Source organism: Bubalus kerabau, chromosome 12 (genome assembly GCF_029407905.1).
Source record: "Bubalus kerabau isolate K-KA32 ecotype Philippines breed swamp buffalo chromosome 12, PCC_UOA_SB_1v2, whole genome shotgun sequence".
NCBI lineage: Eukaryota > Metazoa > Chordata > Mammalia > Artiodactyla > Bovidae > Bubalus > Bubalus kerabau.
In genome coordinates this window covers 55418939-55438416 of record NC_073635.1, presented here as the reverse complement: position 1 = coordinate 55438416, position 19478 = coordinate 55418939, and the positions used below count along the sequence as shown (strand labels likewise).

The 19478-nt window shown below is 41.9% G+C and overlaps 1 protein-coding gene across 27 annotated transcripts in view; it reads right to left on the bottom strand.

Moving 5' to 3' along the window:
• LOC129624595 (uncharacterized) overlaps window positions 1-19478 on the bottom strand; it is a 324961-nt gene that overhangs the window by 280729 nt on the left and 24754 nt on the right. Inside the window, exon 1 of one of the 27 annotated variants that reach the window (XR_008701047.1) lies at window positions 12002-12069. The exons of the other annotated variants lie outside the window; for them this stretch is intronic. The gene's annotated coding sequence lies outside the window, so the exon portion shown is untranslated. Of the gene's footprint in view, window positions 1-12001; window positions 12070-19478 lie in introns of those variants that run through there. 27 annotated transcript variants of the gene reach the window in all.

Here is a 19478-nt window from a genome sequence, read left to right as displayed (position 1 = left end):
GGAGCCCTGGCTAGACATCAAGGCATCAGGGGCTCTGTTTCAGTGAAGTCTACGGTGAGGTTGTGTAAACATGCATTTGAAGAGCTCCAGACGAAGGGGCTTTTAAATAGCCCTGAACAACTTGACCAGCCCAAGAGTCAATTCAGCAGTGACTAAGGCACACCCATGGGTGGTCAGAGAGGGCATGAAATGATCTTGTGCACCCCCATATTATGTGAGACGTCTGCAAAGCAATTTTAGGAGAAAACCATTAGTCCTGCTGAAAGAGCTTTGGTTTTCAAATATTAACAAACAAACGTGTGTGTGTGTTTAAAGGATTTCTAAGAACATAATATTTACTTTTCATGTTGTAATTTGCAAGAAACCGGTGCTTAGAAAACTATTGCTTTAGGGACCATGACTTTCAATGGACACAGCAATTATTCACCATACATGGTCCAGGAACTTGCATATTGTAGGTGTTCATTCTTTGTTGAATGAGTGAGTGAATGAGTAAATGAATGAATGGATGAACATTATTGCCATGCTACTCAAACTGAGGAACTCAGCAGCACCATTGAGACAGGTGAGCATGAGTAAACTGACAGAAACTAACATACAGTCTTCTCCTTGCTGAGCACACATGTGGGCTTCCTAGTGGCTCAGTGGTAAGGGATCTGCCTATAACGCAGGAGAAGTTTGATCCTTGGGTCAGGAAGATCCCCTGGAGGAGGAAATGGCAACCTACTTCAGTACTCTTGCCTGGAAAATTCCACGGACAGAGGAGCCTGGCAGGCTACAGTCCATGGGATCACAAAGAGTCGAACCCAACTAGCAGACACAGGACTAGGCACACAGGTAATCTGTCATGGCCAATTATATCTCTGGCATGGCTGGCAATGCCACTCTGACTGGCCAGTGGCAAGTTACTTAACTTCTCTTTAGTTCTATGTCTATTTTTGCAGCTTGGAAATGAAAATACAGACTGGTCATCTTCCTCAGAACCACGGTGAAGCTAAAGGAGACACTGCCAGACAGAATGACAGAAGCCACCACAATGGAATCATCTGGATAAATCCATAGAGACTGAAAGGAAAGAGGGTGGTGGCCAAGGGCTGGGGCCGGAAGTTTGGGAGGGAGGGTTGGGGAGTCACTGTTTAATGGGTACAAAGTTCCTTTGGGGCTGATGAAAACATTCCAAAGTTAAATAGAAATGGTGGTTGCACAATATTATGAATGTACTAAATGCCAGCAAAGTGTGCACTTTTAAATGGGTAATTTGGGGGGCTTCCCTGGTGGTCTGATGGAATAGAATCCACCTGCCAATGCAGAGGACACAGGTTCGATCCCTACTGCAGGAGGATCCCGTGTGCCCATGGAGCTTAGTTAAGACTGTCCACCACAACTCCTGAGCCTGCGCTCTAGAGCCTGAGAGCCACAACTACTGAGCCCATGCGCCAGAACTACTGAAGCCCGCGTGCCTAGACCCTGTGCTCCACAGCAAGAGAAGCCACTGCAATGAGAAGCCGGTGCATTGCAACTAGAGAGGAGCCCCTGCGTGCTGCAACCAGAGAAATCCCGTGCGCAGCAATGAAGACCCACCACAGCCAAAAAATAAGATAAATTAACTATTCTTTAAAAAAAATAAAAATAAATGGCACGGTTCAGCTCAACAACAAAAAAATTATACCTTAATATTTACAATTCTAAAGCGTGTTTTGGCCGAGGCTGTGAAAAGAAAAGTGTGGTGAATGTTCTCTCTCTACGTGTTTCAAAAGGACATTTTCCTATGTGTTTACAGAGAACCAAAGGGGATAACAACATCAGATATGGTGACAGCCTGACAAAGGAACACTGATCTGAGCGAGGACCTGAAATCACGGCTGATTTTGTGAGTTAGTCGTACAGATTATTTACTGGCAATTGAGAAACTATTTACCTCCTTGATTGTTTAAAAAGAAAACTCACTAATATCCATATATCATGTAGAATAACATTGTTGAGCAATATTTGGGATAATAGTCTCTTTACACGTAGTCTCTGAAAGTGAGATTGCTTTACCATAAGCTCAGCTGTCACAGGGATATTTGAATTTCACCAATCTTACTCTTCAGTAAATCACCAAGTATTTATGGAGCTCTGCTCTATATTGCATATGCCCAGTACTGCTGCCAGACTCTAAAGGGTGATAGAAAACGACAAAACAGGATTTTATGTCCATTATTTTATTATTTACAAAGTTGGGCTTTATCAAACAGATAGTATCAAAGGTAATGCTTAGAATTAAGCAAACAAATGCAACCTAATCCTGCACTTACATAACTCTTGGCAGCATGCTCTGGCATCTAATACTCGCACAGCCAACCCGGGGGGTAAACAGAATAGGGTTATTTCTTGGTATGCTGGAGGATTAGAAAGTGCAAGGCCCCACAGTAAGTGGTACAGCCAGGAGTCGAATTCAGGTCTCAGACATGTTTTGAGTTCTAATTGTGGTTCTGCCATGAACCGGCATGGAGCGAGTCCCTCAGGCTCTTGAATTTCAGTTTCCTCCTGTCTTAAATGCAGTTGTTGTTCAGTCACTAAATCGTGTCCGCTTTTTGTGACCCCATGGACTGCAGTGCCCCAGGCAGTTGGGGCACATTTTCTCAAATGTGCTTTTTTCCAGAGCCTTGTATTCTCTGTTATCAAGCGCAGAAACTGCTCATATGTTAGGAAACTTTCCTTTGCCATCATTTCTTAACCCAGGTGTGCTTTTTACTTTAATATAATGCAGTTTTCAGATGAAGTTACCCACATTTTTGAAGGGCTCCCTATGTAAACTTTGTGTTTGTAAAGCCACTTCTAACAAGGTAGCCTGACAAAGAATTTCCCTAAAACTCTTCAACAGACAAGCTCATCAAGGTCACTGGGGCCTTATCCATAGGTGACACTCTTTCCTGGCTGCTATATCCCTTACTGTATGTGACATTTTGGTCCTTGCAAAGTGCCTTTCTGTCTCTTGTCTCACTTGCCATCGCTAGCACAAGGCAAAGGCTCAGACAAATCCCCACTATCTCTCCCTACACTAACACAGCCCTACACCAAGTCCTATTGTGAACTGACAAGGATGCCACAGAGATAAGACAGGGTGGGAAACTAACCAAGTGACAGCCAATCGCAAGAGCTTTTGTCTGTGGATCTGACCAGGGTGATTCATCGGCCACCAATCCCACAGGCTTTCAATGGGAAAACAAAAAGTCCGCTATGGCCCCAAAGGCTGTGCTTGAGTGTATTCCCTTGTGTAAAAAAAAAAAGTTAGGTTAACTGTCAAGAACAACTTCCCACAGAACAAAGCTCAAGGGAGAGGATTCAAAGCGACGAGCCAAGTGACTTGCTTCTGTGTCTCTACACTGACAGAAAGAACAGAGACAAGTTGCATAATCCAGGATAACCTGGCCCTGAAAGAGTACCCCAATAACCTCAATTTATTTTAAATGTCAACAAAATCATTGTGAAAAATAAGTTATTGAGAGAACAGGCTCAGCATTCCAATACAGATGGAGTCTTACTTGTGTATCACTTCAATTAGACCCTCCTTGTTCTTACTATACATGAGTGTGTGGAGATTTTTTTTCTTAAGCTTGCCTACTCCAAAGTATGTTTTAAAATACAAAATCAAGTAAACTCTTTCTTTCCCTTATTTAAATATTTAGAAAAATATTGCCACAGAATATGGTTTTATTTTAGGTTTAGAACACAGAAAAACCTCTCTCCATTATTTGTACCAGGGAACACAAAGTGCACAGAAAACCAGAACCAGATGACGTCGGTAGGTAAGTATTCCAGAGAGTGCTAGACAGTGGGTGGAGTGAGAACCTTCTCCACCCAGAGAAAGCCTCTGACCACCCATGTCTATGATGAACTTCAAGAGTTATAAGGGAGTAATGTTTCACAGGCCTTCCCAGATGGTGCAGTTGTAAAGAATCTGCCTGCCAATGCAGGAGATGCAAGAGACTTGGGTTCAATTCCTGGCTCATGAAAATTCCCTGGAGGAGGAAATGGCAACCCATTCCAGTATTCTTGCCTGAGAAATCCCATGGACAGAGGAACCTGGCAGGCCACAATCTATAGGGTGGCAAAGAGTTGGATATGACTGAATACATACATACAATATTTAATAAAGGAAGCAAAGAAACAAAGCAAAAAGGAAATTAGTGAGCAAAACAAACAAGTGGTCCTTTACGATATGTTAACATTATATACCTTCTTCACAGTTGAAGAAGGACTGTGAAGAAGGCTGAGTGCCGAAGAATTGATGCTTTTGAACTGTGGTGTTGGAGAAGACTCTTGAGAGTCCCTTGGACTGCAAGGAGGTCCAACCAGTCCATTCTGAAGGAGATCAGCCCTGGGATTTCTTTGGAGGGAATGATGCTGAAGCTGAAACTCCAGTACTTTGGCCACCTCATGCAAAGAGTTGACTCATTGGAAAAGACCCTGATGCTGGGAGGGATTGGGGGCAGGAGGAGAAGGGGATGACAGAGGATGAGATGTCTGGATAGCATCACTGACTTGATGGACGTGAGTCTGAGTGAACTCCGGGAGTTGGTGATGGACAGGGAGGCCTGGCGTGCTGCGATTCATGGGGTCGCAAAGAGTCGGACACGACTGAGCAACTGAACTGAACTGAACCGAACATTATATGCAGGGCCTGCCTGCTTTATCTATGTGTCAGCTTTTTAATTATTTCATTTTATCATTAGATGCAAAGTGGTAGAGCCCAAACGAGCTCTGGCAAGATGATCGAGAGATACAAGTTCTAATTGCAGCACTTCTGGCATTACTGTTATACATCCTCAGCCTAGTCCTTTCTCATTTATATAATCATTCGCCATTCAGTGGATACTTGTTATGTATGTAATATTTTCCAAATGCCATGCTGGCTCCAAAAGCCTGTCATGTTTAAGACTTCTTTCAAAGGAGGTGGTACAGGCAATTCCTTAAGTATCAATTTCAGTGATTTATACTCTGACATCTTGCTACCATGACCATACCTGATTAGATTAGGAACTGGCAGTTGATCCAAACTCGGCCATCTATTTCCCTTCTAGAATTTTATAAGAAATGGCTCAAATGCTTCTCTATACTGGATAATAAACAACTGAACCATTGTAAGAATCTCTCAGGGAGGTTAAGTGTCAGATATATAGAGAGAATAGGCAGTACAGCAGAGCAAAAGGCAATAAAGAAGGACAGGTGCAACTATTTGCATGGCCATGATACCAGAATCCATGCCTCAGTATACACTGTGAGTGGAGGGCTTGGAGAATTGACAGTAAAAGAAGTAGAGATCTTGGTGAAGAATAACTAATATCAGGACTTCCCAGTGGTCCAGTGGTTATGGCTCTGTGCTTCCAATACAGGGGACTTGGGTTCAATCCCTGGTGAGGGAACTAAGAGCCCACATGCCCTGTGGTGTGGCAAAAATTAAGGGAAAAAAAAAGACTTACTATTAAAAAAAAAAGAATATCTGCTTGCAATAGAGTTGGACAGGACTTAGCAACTAAATAACACCAACAAACAAAAGGAAAGCTTCTGAATCCAATCAATACATGTTCTTTGGGCACTGTCTATGTGTGAAGATATAAATGAGATTAAAACAAGTCCCTATCCTAATGGAATCTACTGGAAGAGCCACATAATAAAGTCATCATACTAACTGTGGTATGTGCTTAGAACACAAAGTCATAGAGAGCTGTGAGATTAAATGTGTAGGGAGCTGATTTGGCATTGGGGAGGGGTGCTCAATGAGGACTTCCTGGGGTGCTAACATCAGAAGGGAGACCTAAAGAAATAAACAGCAATTAAGTGGGCAAAAGTACCTTGGGAAGAACCACGATATGGTGGAGACATTGGAGAAGTAAGAGGCAGAAGAGAACAAGGTTAATCTAGAAAGTTAGATAGAGGCAAGGTCATGCCAAGCCTTGAAGGCCATTTTAGTGATTCCGGTCTTAATCCCAGGAACAGTGGGAAGCTGACAAAGGATTACCATAAGGAGAGACAGGCTGAGATGAGCATTTAAACCAACAACTGTGACAATCATGTGGGAATTAGTGGGAAGGGCTCAGAGTGGAAAGACCAGGTCAGAAACTTCTGTAGGATTCCAGGGGAGAGATGGTGACAGCTTGGACCTGGGGGCCGGCTGGTATCTTGAACATGCAGGACTTTAGGGTAAGAAAATGGAGAAGGCAATGGCAACCCACTCCAGTACTCTTGCCTGGAAAATCCCATGGGTGGAAGAGCCTGGTAGGCTGAAGTCCATGGGGTTGCGAAGAGTCAGAGACGACTGAGCGGCTTCACTTTCACTTTTCGCTTTCATGCTTTGGAGAAGGAAATGGCAACCCACTCCAGTGTTCTTGCCTGGAGAATCCTAGGGATGGGGGAGCCTGGTAGGCTGCCATCTATGGGGTCGCACAGAGTCGGACACGACTGAAGTGACTTAGCAGCAGTAGCAGTAGCTGGGTGAGAAAAACATTTAATTCATCTCTGCCTTCATAATGTGTGGCACAATCCTGGCACCTGGTACAATAAATACTCAGGACATGGTTATTGAATGAATGGAGATCAATTCTCTGACATGAATGGACAGTAACAGTTCCATGTTTCCCCTTCCATATTAAATCAACCCTAAGTGAGAGAAATCTCACGATGGGATTTCTGTCAGAGGAGTTATTTGAGAGTAAGGGAAAATTTTAGCCCCCTGACATGACCCCAAAGAAGGGCTCTCTATCCAAGAGGCAGAAAAGAATACTGGTTAAGATCATAGGTTCTGAAACGTATGGATACTAAGGGGGAAGTGAGGTGGGTAGGATGAATAGGGAGATTGTGACTGAGGTATATACACGATTGATACTATGTATAAAATAGATAACTAATGAAAACCTACTCTATAGCACAGGGAAATCTACTCAATGCTCTGCTGCTGCTGCTGCCGCTTCAGTCGTGTCCAACTCTGTGGGACCCCATAGACGGCAGCCCACCAGGCTCCCCGTCCCTGGGATTCTCCAGGCAAGAACACTGGAGTGGGTTGCCATTTCCTTCTCCAATGCAGGAAAGTGAAAAGTAAAAGTGAAGTCGCTCAGTCATGTCCGACTCTTAGCGACCCCATGAACTACAGCCTACCAGGCTCCTCCATCCATGGGATTTTCCAGGCAAGAGTACTGGAGTGGGATGCCATTGCCTTCTCCACTCAATGCTCTGTGGTGACCTAAATGAGAAGGAAATCCAAAAAAGAGACATAGTTGATTCACTTTTCTGTACATAGTAGAAACTAACAACACTGTAAAGTCTATACTCCAATAAAAATTAATTAAAAAAAATCATAGGTTATGGAGTTGAAGTACCCAAATAAATCTTCCAACTCACCAATTTCTCATTAGTTAAGACAGGTATACTAGTTAAACCCTCTCTATCTCCATGTCTCTGTTTGCAAGATGGAAATAATATGTTACACCTATCTCAAAGGATTATTGTGATAATTAAATATGTTCATCATTAATCACAAGACTTGGCTTATAGGAATAGCTCAATAACCATTATTATTATCATTATCATCATTATTATTCTCACCTAGACTGAACTTCTCTGAGGAGAGCACTCTTTATTAGAAGATAGGGCCTGTTGTGACATATTAGATACTCAATAAATTCATGTGGTTGACTTTACGTCCTAATCCATCATCCCGAATGTGAGGATTTCATTTCAGCATGTTTGTTTCTGAGCCATCATTTTTACCCAGGTCTCCTAACATCTTTTGTATCCTGAAAGGGAACATTCTTCTCACCCTGTAATTATCAGCCTTTCCATCACCTTCTTCTTTTCCTGTTCCAAACAAAATTCTTCCGTCTCCTTACCTTTCCCCCCACAAATCCTGCCATTTCAAAGTAAATTGCTTCTACTTCCATTACACACCTGCCTTGCTTTATTCTATTAACTTTGCTTTCTTTTAAGCAGATTTGTATCTATTCCGCGTGTCCCCTTTCCCTTATTAAGGACCTTCCTAGCCCTGGCATCAGTTGAGAGTTATCCTTCAACCTGGGTTTATGAAACCAGTCTCCAAATTCTTTGCTGCTTAGGTGATTGCTTTTGGCATCCTCCTTGCTAATTCACCTTTGTTAATTCACCTCCGAGAACATCCCTTCCTTACAGAGTGCAGGAGGGAATTCTTCGCCCAATTTTTTTCAACTGCTTTCTTTGGAGGTGGTTTTATTTTCCCCTTCCTTTGATTGTCTAGTACTCTGCATCTTCTAGCTAGAATTGCACATTGTCTATACCTCTGGCAGGTAAAGGAAAGAATAGCCACGCCCCAGGCACTCTTCCAAAAGACATCAATGAAAGCCCACCCAGAGCTGTCCCTCTGGATACCTCTGAGCACAGACTGGTCTCCTTCAGGAAAATTCATTCTACCTTTTCCTATTTTTGTTCTCCACTGGCATTCCTTACCTTCTGTATCAAAACACTGTATAGGGTGATTGTTCTCCTTAACTGTACTCTTAACATTGATTCTATCTACTTATTCTGAACCTAGTTTCATGGCTCATTGCAAACTATTTATCTCCCCATCCACCCACTCACATTCTCTTGGATTTCTTTACACAGTTCTTAAGCTACTTGAGATTTTGTTTGTTTGAACCATGTTTTCACAGAGGGACTCTTTTTGTTTTGTATTTAACTCTTACTGGTACTTCTCTAGGGGTGGTTACCAGGAAGGGTTGCATTTTCCAAGCTCTGTGTTTTTGATTGCATTTCTACCTTTACCTCTTAGTGACCCACTTAGTCAATCACCTGACTTATAATCAAATATGTTCAAATTTGTCTCTATTTGCTGCTGGTTCAGTGAGAAGGAGGACTATTGGGTTAAGAAAGAACCTTAATCTGGCCCCAAGTTTTCTCCCAAATCATGTTCCTGACTGCATTTAGATACTGCAAATGACAAGAAGCTCACCGCTCTACAGGCAAGATCTTTCACTTTTAGCCATTCCATGTCCTACAGCCATTCCCAACCATTGTGTGGAATCCACCTGGCTATAATTTTTACATGTTTGTACCACTTTTGCCCTCTGTGTTTCAATGCTTTACATCGACTCACCATTCTCCATTAAATATTTTAGGTATTTTAACAAATACCTAAATCCTCAATTCCTACTCTTCTCCAGGCCAATGATCCCAAATTGCTTCAACCATTAACCAAATGTTTTGGCCCCCATCTCCCTTCCACTCTCCAGTAGAGTCCTTCATGCCATGTCCCTTCTGACCACTTCTGACTGGGAACAAAATGCAATGTTCCCCAGGACCATGGTGCAAGGATGAGCATTTCGTTATTTTAAGTAGCTTAATCATGGCTAGCTGGGAAAGAATAAGCCTGCAATGTGGGAGACCTGGGTTCAATCCCTGGGTTGGGAAGATCCCCTGGAGAAGGGAAAGGCTACACTCCAGTATTCTGGCCTGGAGAATTCCATGGACTGTATAGTTAATGGAGTTGCAAAGAGTCAGAAATGACTGAGCAACTTTAACTTCACTAATATCACATTAGCTTTTGAAAATCTTTGCCTTTTTTTTTAATTTTAATTTTTTAACACCAAAAACAGTTTGTATTGGGGTATAGCCAATTAACAATGTCGTGGTAGTTTTACTAACTCATACAATATTTAATTTCCAAGTTATATAAAAATTACTTTTGAATCAGATGCCTTCTACTCTAAAATTTTTGTTTTTCAGTTGCTAAGCCGTGTTCAACTCTTTGTGACCCCATGGACTGCAGCACATCAGGTGGCCAAATTATTGGAACTTCAGCTTCAGCATTATTCTGTATAATGAATATTCAGGGTCGATTTCCTTTAGGACTGACTGGCTTGATCTTCTTGCCGTCCAAGGGACTCTCTAGAATCTTCTCAGTTCAGTTCAGTTCAGTTCAGTCACTCAGTCGTGTCCAACTCTTTGTGACCCCATCGACTGCAGCATGCCAGGCTTCGATGTCCATTACCGACTCCCGGAGCTTGCTCATACTCATGTCCATTGAGTCAGTGATGCCATCCAACCTTTTCATCCTCTGTCGTCCACTTCTCCTCTCACCTTCAATCCCAAGCATCAGGGTCTTTTCCAGTGAGTCAGTTCTTCGCATCAGGTGGCCAAAGTATTGGAGTTTCAGCTTTAGCATCAAGGACTGATTTCCTTTAGGATTGACTGGTTTAATCTCCTTGAGATTAAAGTCTTGAGACTCTCAAGAATCTTCTCCAGCACCACAATTCTAAAGCATCAATTCTTTGACACTCAGCATTCTTTATGGCCCAACTTTCACATCTGTACATGACTACTGTAAAAATCATAGCTCTGACCATACAGACCATTATCAGCAAAGTGGTGTATCTGCTTTTTCATAGTTGAGTTTGGAACCTGAATAAAAGTCTCAGCACTTAGACTCACTAAGCTGCATTTTGTGATCTCAAGCCTTCTTTTCAACTTTTCCACTTATAAAAAAAAAAAATTCCATCTCTAGTATTCAACATAGTTACTCTGCCTTCATTTTGCTTCAACTATAAGTTAGGTAACAACTTCTCCTCCTCTACCCTAAAGCACATCACTGGGAACAATTTTGTCAGAGTCAGGGTCAAGGATACAACCCAAAGAACCCCACATAAAGTTGATCATCATGGAAATGATCATCACTCTTTAGGTCTACCACTATTCAGGAGCTATGACTCTCTGGAATGCATGGTGATAGTCCTCATTTCTTCAGGTGTACAAAAAGAAGATTCCCTATCATGATTACGAGGACAGCTAATGTGTATTGTGAGTCTTAGTGCTAGGTATTTTTCTAAGAGGGTTGTGTGCATTAGCACATTTAATTTCTGTAATAATTATATGAAATAGGCCATATTATTATTCTCATTCTATCTATAAAGAAACTAGGACATTGAGCAATTAAGATATTCGATCAGACAGTGGTGGCAGAAGGATTTCAACTTAGTTCACAAAGACTCCTGTACTCCTATTCTCTCAATGAGATTTTGTCAAATGACATGAAAACACCCCAGACATTTTATGATTCTCATGATTAACCCACTTAGTACTTTCCAAAAAAGAAATGCAGCTGATTTAATGTAGATTCTAAGTGAGTGTAAGAGTGAATGTGGCCTTCCTTGTAAATCATCACAAATCACATCTGCAGTATCCAGAGCTATCATTTTGTCAGCAGTAAAAGCCAAGTTCACAGCTCTCTAATCTCAGGACTTAGGCTGGTTCCTTTTACATTCCACATGACATGAGCCATCCAAATACCCTGGCAGGTTATTGACAGTGATTTAGAGGCCATATTTCCTTGGCTACCCACAGAAATAATAGACTAATTTAAATGTTCAATATTTAGCCTATCACTCTTTTTTCCTCCTATTTATTTTATTTTATCTTGTATTAGAGTTGATTTACAGTATTGTTAGTTTCTGGAGAAGCAAATGGAAAACCACTCTAGTATTGTTGCCTGGGAAATCCCATGGACAGAGGAGGCTGGTGGGCTACAGTCTATGGGGTCGAAAGAGGCAGACAACTAAACTACCACATCACTGTTAGTTTCTGGTGTACAGCAAAGTGATTCAGCTATATGTGTGCATATACCCATTCTTTTTAGATTATTTTCCTATACAGATAATTACAGAGTATTGAGTAGAGTTCCCTGTGCTATACAGCATGTCCTTGTTGATTACCTATTTTATATATAGTGGTGTACATATGTTAATCCCAAACTCTTCATTTATCCCCCCAACCTTTCTCCTTTGAACTATAAATTTATTTTCAAAGTTTGTGAGTCTATTTTGTAAATAAAGTCATTTGTATCTTTTTTTGTAATTTCAGGTATAAGTGATATCATATGGTGTTTATCTTTCTCTGATTTACTTCACTTAGTACGATAATCTCTAGGTCCATCCATGTTGCTGCAAAATGGCATTATTTTATTCTTTTTATTAGCCTATCACTCTTTTAATCAGCTCACCTTTCTTGAGCCTCAGTTCTCTTTTAACCTTGACACATGTGATCCTCAACCTTAGAAAGTCTCCTAGATTAAAAAAAAAAATCAGAAAAAAACAGAAGTTGAGTCTTTCTAGTCTCTTGCTTTCATCTGTAAACCTTACAGCATCTTTTCCTCATAGTGAGCCTTTCTCTATTGTACTAAGGGTTACAGTGAAGAATCCCAGTGCAGTGGGTTGTCCACCCTCCTGCACCAAATATGACAGAAGGGAAGATTTTTATCAAGGCATACAGCATGCTAGGATGTCTCCGGGACAGAATATAGTTCTACCCAAATACCTTACACAATTCCTGTAGGAGAAAACAATGCTATGTGGAGCGCAATTCTACTGACACAGTTCAGAGCCAGCAGGCTGACCAGAGTGGGAGTGGCCACGGCAATCAGAACCCATGGACAGTGATACAGAGCCCAAGGGAGCCAGAGAAGTTGAGGGTTCACAGTCACTGGCAGAGGAAAGAATGGGAACTAACGAAATGAAATATAAGAAGATAAGGACCAAAGAAAAGAAAAGAAAAACTGGGAAGAAAGTGATCCCTTTGGCCTGGGGTAATTAGCATGGGTCATGTGTGTCTTTTAACAGTCAACTAGCTTACCTTTCCGGCTTCAACTCCCAACATTTTCCTCCATGACTCCAGGGTACACCCAAATCCAAATGTGCCCCCCAGTTGAGCATCTTGGACACCACATCATGACATCATGACCCCTTGCCTTTGTTCCCAATGAAAGAAGATTAAGCAAAGAGAGTGTTTGGTGCTGTGCCTAAATATAGTAGCTGTGCTGCTTCTGTTATTAGTTATTTTCTCTGTGGTTCAGTGACACTCAACACAAGGAAAAATTCACTTCTGTTTTAAATGCAGACCAGCTTTCAGAGCCTGGCAGAAAATGGCCGGGATGGGAAAATCTGAGATGGACTTTGGAATGACCTTGACCAGTAGTCTGAGTATACAGACAAAGTTGAGTCAGATAGTCTGCCTAAAGTTCCTAGACATTTATTTCATGTTTAGTTAATATAGCCCAAATGCATGCCTCTATGAGCCACTGACTACAAAAAAAAATTCTTTTCAAAAAACCACACCTTTGATCCAGGATGTAGTTAGTGCTCATTGTAGATGCAACGATGCCTCCACTGCCACACCCCACCCCCAATACATGTTCAGAGAAGATTCATTAAACATGTATTTTTTTTTTTAAGCCAAATGTCTTAAAAAAACAAACAAACTGGATCGGCGGGAATCTAGCAACATGAGTTGCACATTGGACTTGACCTTTCGAATAGCGGTCAATGAGAGAATGTAGCGCTCATGCTTTGGAGAAAAGCATTGAGGAGAGCGTTGTTCACATACAGCTACTAAAACAACAGAAGTCGTTTTTGTCTCTGGATGTTTCAGGACAAATTGCATCCAAAAGAAATAAAGAGGGGGAATGTTTTTCCTGGCTCCTTCCCTCATAGCTCTCAGCATCCTGGCTTGGAGTGGGCAGGACCACGTGACAGTCTTTTTGAGATGGAGAACATGGGAACAGCCCTTTCTCAGACCGTGCTTGCAATCTGTAAATTCCAGCCAAGTCAGATTTCATTCGTCCTCTCCAAAACTGTTGCCAGGCATTAACACCAAAGGAATTATGCTGCACAGACGTTTTAAAGAAATCAAAGACAAACCTCTGCTACCAGCCAAACAAAGTCAACTACCAGAAATATTTTTGTGTGAAACATTATATAAAGACACACCATTGTTTTGAGTGGTGTTTACAGGTCAAACTTCTTTAGCCACCAAGGTAGAATATGATGAATGAAATACAACTTTTCACAATACACCGCTTTTTTTCTCATGCTTCCTCTGTGAAGGATTGTGAATGTTAAAGACCAGTGATGGAGAACCAGCAGCCAAAACAGAATTCAGGGCCATTCTCACTGACAACATTGTGGAGTTACTGAGGGAACGGCAAGATGAAGCTTTCAGCTTCTTTCAGTTTCTAGGAGAAAATATTTAGAAGTAAATGGTGCTTGGGGAAAGTTTTGTTAGCTTCAAAATCAAGGGAGATGCAATTAGGCTGAAGGAAAGAAATTGCAGCTGAGATCCCTGAAGGGGGAAGCTGAGTTTTCAAAGCCACTCATCAGAAAGGGAAATGGCCTTAAAAACACAGGGTGAGTGAACTAAAATGGGCTGGAATAGGTGAATTTAACTCAGATGACCATTATATCTACTACTGAGGGCAAGAATCCCTTAGAAGAAATGGAGTAGCCATCATAGTCAACAAAAGAATCTGAAATGCAGTACTTGGATGCAATCTCAAAAACAACAGAATGATCCCTGTTTCCAAGGCAAACCGTTCAATATTACAGTAATCCAAGTCTATGACCTGACCAGTAACACTGAAGAAGCTGAAGTTGAATGGTTCTATGAAGACCTACAAGACCTTCTAGAACTAACACCCAAAAAAGATGTCCTTTTCATTATAGGGGACTGGAATACAAAAGTAGGAAGTCAAAAAGTACCTGGAGTAACAGGAAAATTTGGCCTTGGAATACAGAATGAAGCAGGGCAAAGGCTAATAGAGTTTTACCAAGAGAACGCACTGATCACAGCAAACACCCTCTTCCAAAACAAGAGAAGACTTTACACATGGACATCACCAGATGGTCAACACCGAAATCAGATTGATTATATTCTTTGCAGCCAAAGATGGAGAAGTTCTATACAGTCATCAATAACAAGACTCGGAGTTCAGATCATAAACTCCTATTGCCAAATTCAGACTTAAATTGAAGAAAGTAGGGAAAACCACTAGACCATTCAGGTATGACCTAAATCAAATCCCTTATGATTATACAGTGAAAGTGACAAATAGATTCAAGGGATTAGATCTGATAGACAGAGGGCCTGAAGAATTATGGACAGAGGTTCATGACATTGTACAGGAGGCCACTGTACAGGATCCCACTGTATGGGATCAAACCATCCCCAAGGAAAAGAAATGCAAAATGGTTGCCTGAGGAGGCCTTATAAATAGCTGTGAATACAAGAGAAGCAAAAGGCAAAAGAGAAAAGGAAAGATATATCCATTTGAATGCAGAGTTCCAAAGAATAGCAAGGAGAGATAAGAAAGCTTTCCTCAGCAATAAATGCAAAGAAATAGAGGAAAACAATAGAATGGGAAAGACTAGAGATTTTTTCAAGAAAATTAGAGATACCAAGGAAAAATATCATGCAAAGATGGGCTTGATAAAGGACAGAAATGGTATGGACCTACCAGAAGCAGAAGATATTAAGAAGAGGTGGCTAGAATACACAGGAGAACTGTACAAAAAAGGGCTTCATGACCCAGATAATCACAATGGTGTGATCACTCACCTAGAGCCAGACATCCTGGAGTATGAAGTCAAGTGGGCCTTAGGAAGCATCACTATGAACAAAGCTAGTGGAGGTGATGGAATTACAGTTGAGTTATTTCAAATCCTAAAAGATGATGCTATAAAAGTGCTGCACTCAATATGCCAGCAAATGTAGAAAACTCAGCAGTGGCCACACGACTGGAAACGGTCAGTTTTCATTCCAGGCCCAAAGAAAGGCAATGCCAAAGAATGCTCAAACTACCACACAATTGCACTCATCTCACACACTAGTAAAGTAATGGTCAAAATTCTCCAAACCAGGCTTAAACAGCACTTGAACTGTGAACTTCCAGATGTTCAAACTGGTTTTAGAAAAGGTAGAGGAACCAGAGATCAAATTTGGATCATTTAAAAAGCAAGAGAGTTCCAGAAAAACATCTATTTCTCCTTTATTGACTATGCCAAAGCCTTTGACTATGTGCACCACAACAAACTCTGGAAAAGTCTTAAAGAGATGGGAATACCAGACCACCTTACCTGCCTCTTGAGAAATCTGTATGCAGGTCAAGAAGCAACAGTTAGAACTGGACATGGAACAACAGACTGGTTCCAAATCGGTAAAGGAGTACATCAAGGCTGTATATGTTACCCTGCTTATTTAACTTATATGCAGAGTACATTATGAGAAACGCTGGGCTAGATGAAGCACAAGCTGGAATCAAGATTGCCAGGAGAAATATCAATAACCTCAGATATGCAAATGACACCACCATTATGGAAGAAAGTGAAGAAGAACTAAAAAGCCTCTTGATGAAAGTGAAAGAAGAGAGTGAAAAAGTTGGCTTAAACTCAACATTCAGAAAACTAAGATCATGGGGTCTTGTCCCATCGCTTCATGGGAAATAGATGCGGAAACAGTGGTTGACTTTATTTTGGGGGGCTCCAAAATCACTGCAGGTGGTGACTGTAGCCATGATATTAAGACACTTGCTTCTTGGAAGAAAAGTTATGACCAACGTAGACAGTATATTAAAAAACAGAGATGTTACTTTGCCAACAAAGGTCTGTCTAGTCAAAGCTATGGTTTTTCCAGCAGTCATGTATGGATGTGAGAGTTGGACTATAAAGGAAGCTGAGTGCCAAAGAATTGATGCTTTTGAACCATGGTGTTGGAGAAGACTCTTGAGAGTCCCTTGGACTGCATGGAGATCCAACCAGTCCATCCCAGAGGAAATCAGTCCTGAATATTCACTGGAAGGCCTGATGCTGAAGCTGAAACTCCATTACTTTGGCCACCTGATGCAAAGAGCTGACTGATTGGAAAAGATCCTGATGCTGGGAAAGATTGAGGGCAGGAGGAGAAGGGGACGACAGAGGATGAGATGGTTGGATGGCATCACCGACTCAATGGACATGGGTTTGGGTGGACTCCGGGAGTTGGTGATGGCCAGGGAGGCCTGGTGTGCTGCAGTTCATGGGGTCACAAAGAGTCGGACATGACTGAGCGACTGAACTGAACTGAGTGAAGAAATGTGTTATGTACATAGATAATCCTGGATCCTTTAATTTATCAAAGCCCTATCAACTACAAGTACCTAGAAAATTTGGCCAAGTTAATATAAATGACTGGCTGTCACAGGCAAATTTCCATATATGGGAATCCTAGGTTACATGCAACAGTGGAACAATATTAGTAGAAAAGTCTCTAGATCTTCTGTATGACCCATCCATGTCCAAATAAAAGGAAACACAGGCTCAAAGGGATAGGTGACATCCTTTGACTGGGAACTGAGGGCTCATGCCTTGAGGGAATCCTCCATATGCTAAGGAGGCCATATACAAAATATAATACCCAAACCTTCCCTGAGATTCTCTCTGAGAAGAGCAAGCAAGCATCTCCAATGGAACATGTTGAAAGCTCAATTCATTCATCATCTTTCCTGCCAATTCTGCTCCTCTTTTTACATCCTCAGCCCCAGCCAAGATCCATTCGTTTATCCAAGCTAGAACCCTCTTTCCTTCTGAACACCTAGTATCCAGTTCTCATCAAGTCCTACTGATTCTACTTTCCAGACATCTCTTACAACTATCCACACCTATTCTTTCCATTGCCACTACCCTTGTTTAAATCAAAATCCTCTTTTGTTCAGACCATTTCAGTGGTCTTTTAGCTGCTCTTTCTGTCTCCTGTCACGACTCCTTCCCACCTCCACCTTCAATCCATAGTTTCTGCAACCAGGATGCTTCTGAGAAAATACAACCATTCAAGAGCTCCTTACCACCTTTAGACACTGGTCTGGGAACCCCACAAGCCAAAATTAGATATAGACTCAAAATCATAAATTGCTAAACGATGCTTCCAACCAAAATAACAAACTCACTAGGTCTCCTGTGTAAAAGGCAAGGCACTGACTGGAAAAAAAAAAGGGCATCCTTACAGTTGGAATAGGACTGACAATCTACAAGAGATCAGGGGACTTCAAGAACTCTAACGCATAAGTAAATGCTTCTCACTTGTTAATCTCCTCTAACACCTTCTTATTGCCAAGTAGGTAGCCAGCACTGGACCTCAGTGTGATCCAAAAGATAAAGCGTAGCAGTCAAGTCAGGAAGGAGGAGTTATTCTTAAACAAAATGATAGAAATTCTCTATATTTATCTGTATCTGGGGGAAAATAATGTCATACATTTTGAAGATGTTAAACTAAGGGGGATAAAACATTGTTTGGACTGAGTGGCAATCAGCGCTGATACAAGCATAATGGCCATAGCATCTGCATTCAGTGTGCTTGCCAGTGGTTGAGAATCTGTGTGCCAGTGCGGGGGACATGGGTTCAGTCCCTGGTCCGGGAAGATTCCACATGCCGCATGTGAGCCTACTGAGGCCCGTGCTCTAGAGCCTGTACTCTGCAACAAGAAAAGTGTAGCAGCCAAGAGAAACCTGCACACTCTAACTAGAGAGTAGCTCCCACCACCCCTGCTGAAACTAGAGAAAGCCTGAGCACAGCAATGAAGACCCGGCACAGCTAGAAATAAAATTTAAAAAATTAAAAAAAAAATTTTTTTAAAGAACTTAGAGGACTCTGGGGATGTGCTGGATTCCCAAAATAGGCATAAAGCTCAACCCATTGTCTCATCAGTCCCTCAAGAGGGCCCCAAAGACACCCTTCTTTTCTACCATAGGGAAAAGATTGGGGAGGGTAGCAATCCAGCCTTTGAAATGTGCTTCATAACAGAGTATAGTAGGCTGGGACTATTGATTATATTCAATTGAAATGCAGAAGAGAGGAAGTAGGAAGGAAAATGGGTATAATCATCAAAATAGGCAGAGTGCCTAATTTGGAAATCAGATCTCAGAAAATGATCTGACCTACAGAGCTGTCCTACCACAGCTATTTAATCTCCAGGATGTAGGTATTAAGTGGATGGCCTCATGCGACAGAGAGAACCTCTAGTGCTGACAAACAGAGCCCTTCTAGAGAGTCCTGGCACCTCCCCAGACACCAGGTCCTACTCAGTCCTCAAGCCCAGAGCAGGCAGCAACAAAGGCTGGGCTGCCCTCTTGTACCACCACATGGCTATACTGCAAGTCCTGTTCCTGTCCTTTACCCAAGTGTCAAGGAAATCCTGAAAAAGTGTGACATCTTTTGACAACTGCCTCTGAAGTGGCACTGAGACCTGGGGTCTCGGGATGAAATTCATGGGTCTCACTTGTCAGACTTCCTTTGGGCTGAGCATTCTTCCTCTCACCTCTCTTGTCCTTGCAGCTGTACAGGGAGACCCAGACATCCCGTGGACATTCTCCCAGTTCCCAGTGTCTAGTGACACAGATGGATATCTTCAATCACCACTGGAATCCTCACAGTGGACATCAACCCTTAAAGTAACGGCTTAGTGGAATCCATTGGTTTAGCTCCTCCTGACACAAAGGCTATGTTGAAGCAATGCTACTTCCAAAGAAACTGAAGAGATGGGTGCAATTAAAAAGCTTCTAAGTGGCAGGTATGTTGCTTGTTATCAGATTAGCCCTGAATTGCCCAGTTTGGCCTGGCTTAGAGGTGAAATAGGTAGGTACTAGGTGAAAGGAGAATGCTGTGGGATAGAAGTATTT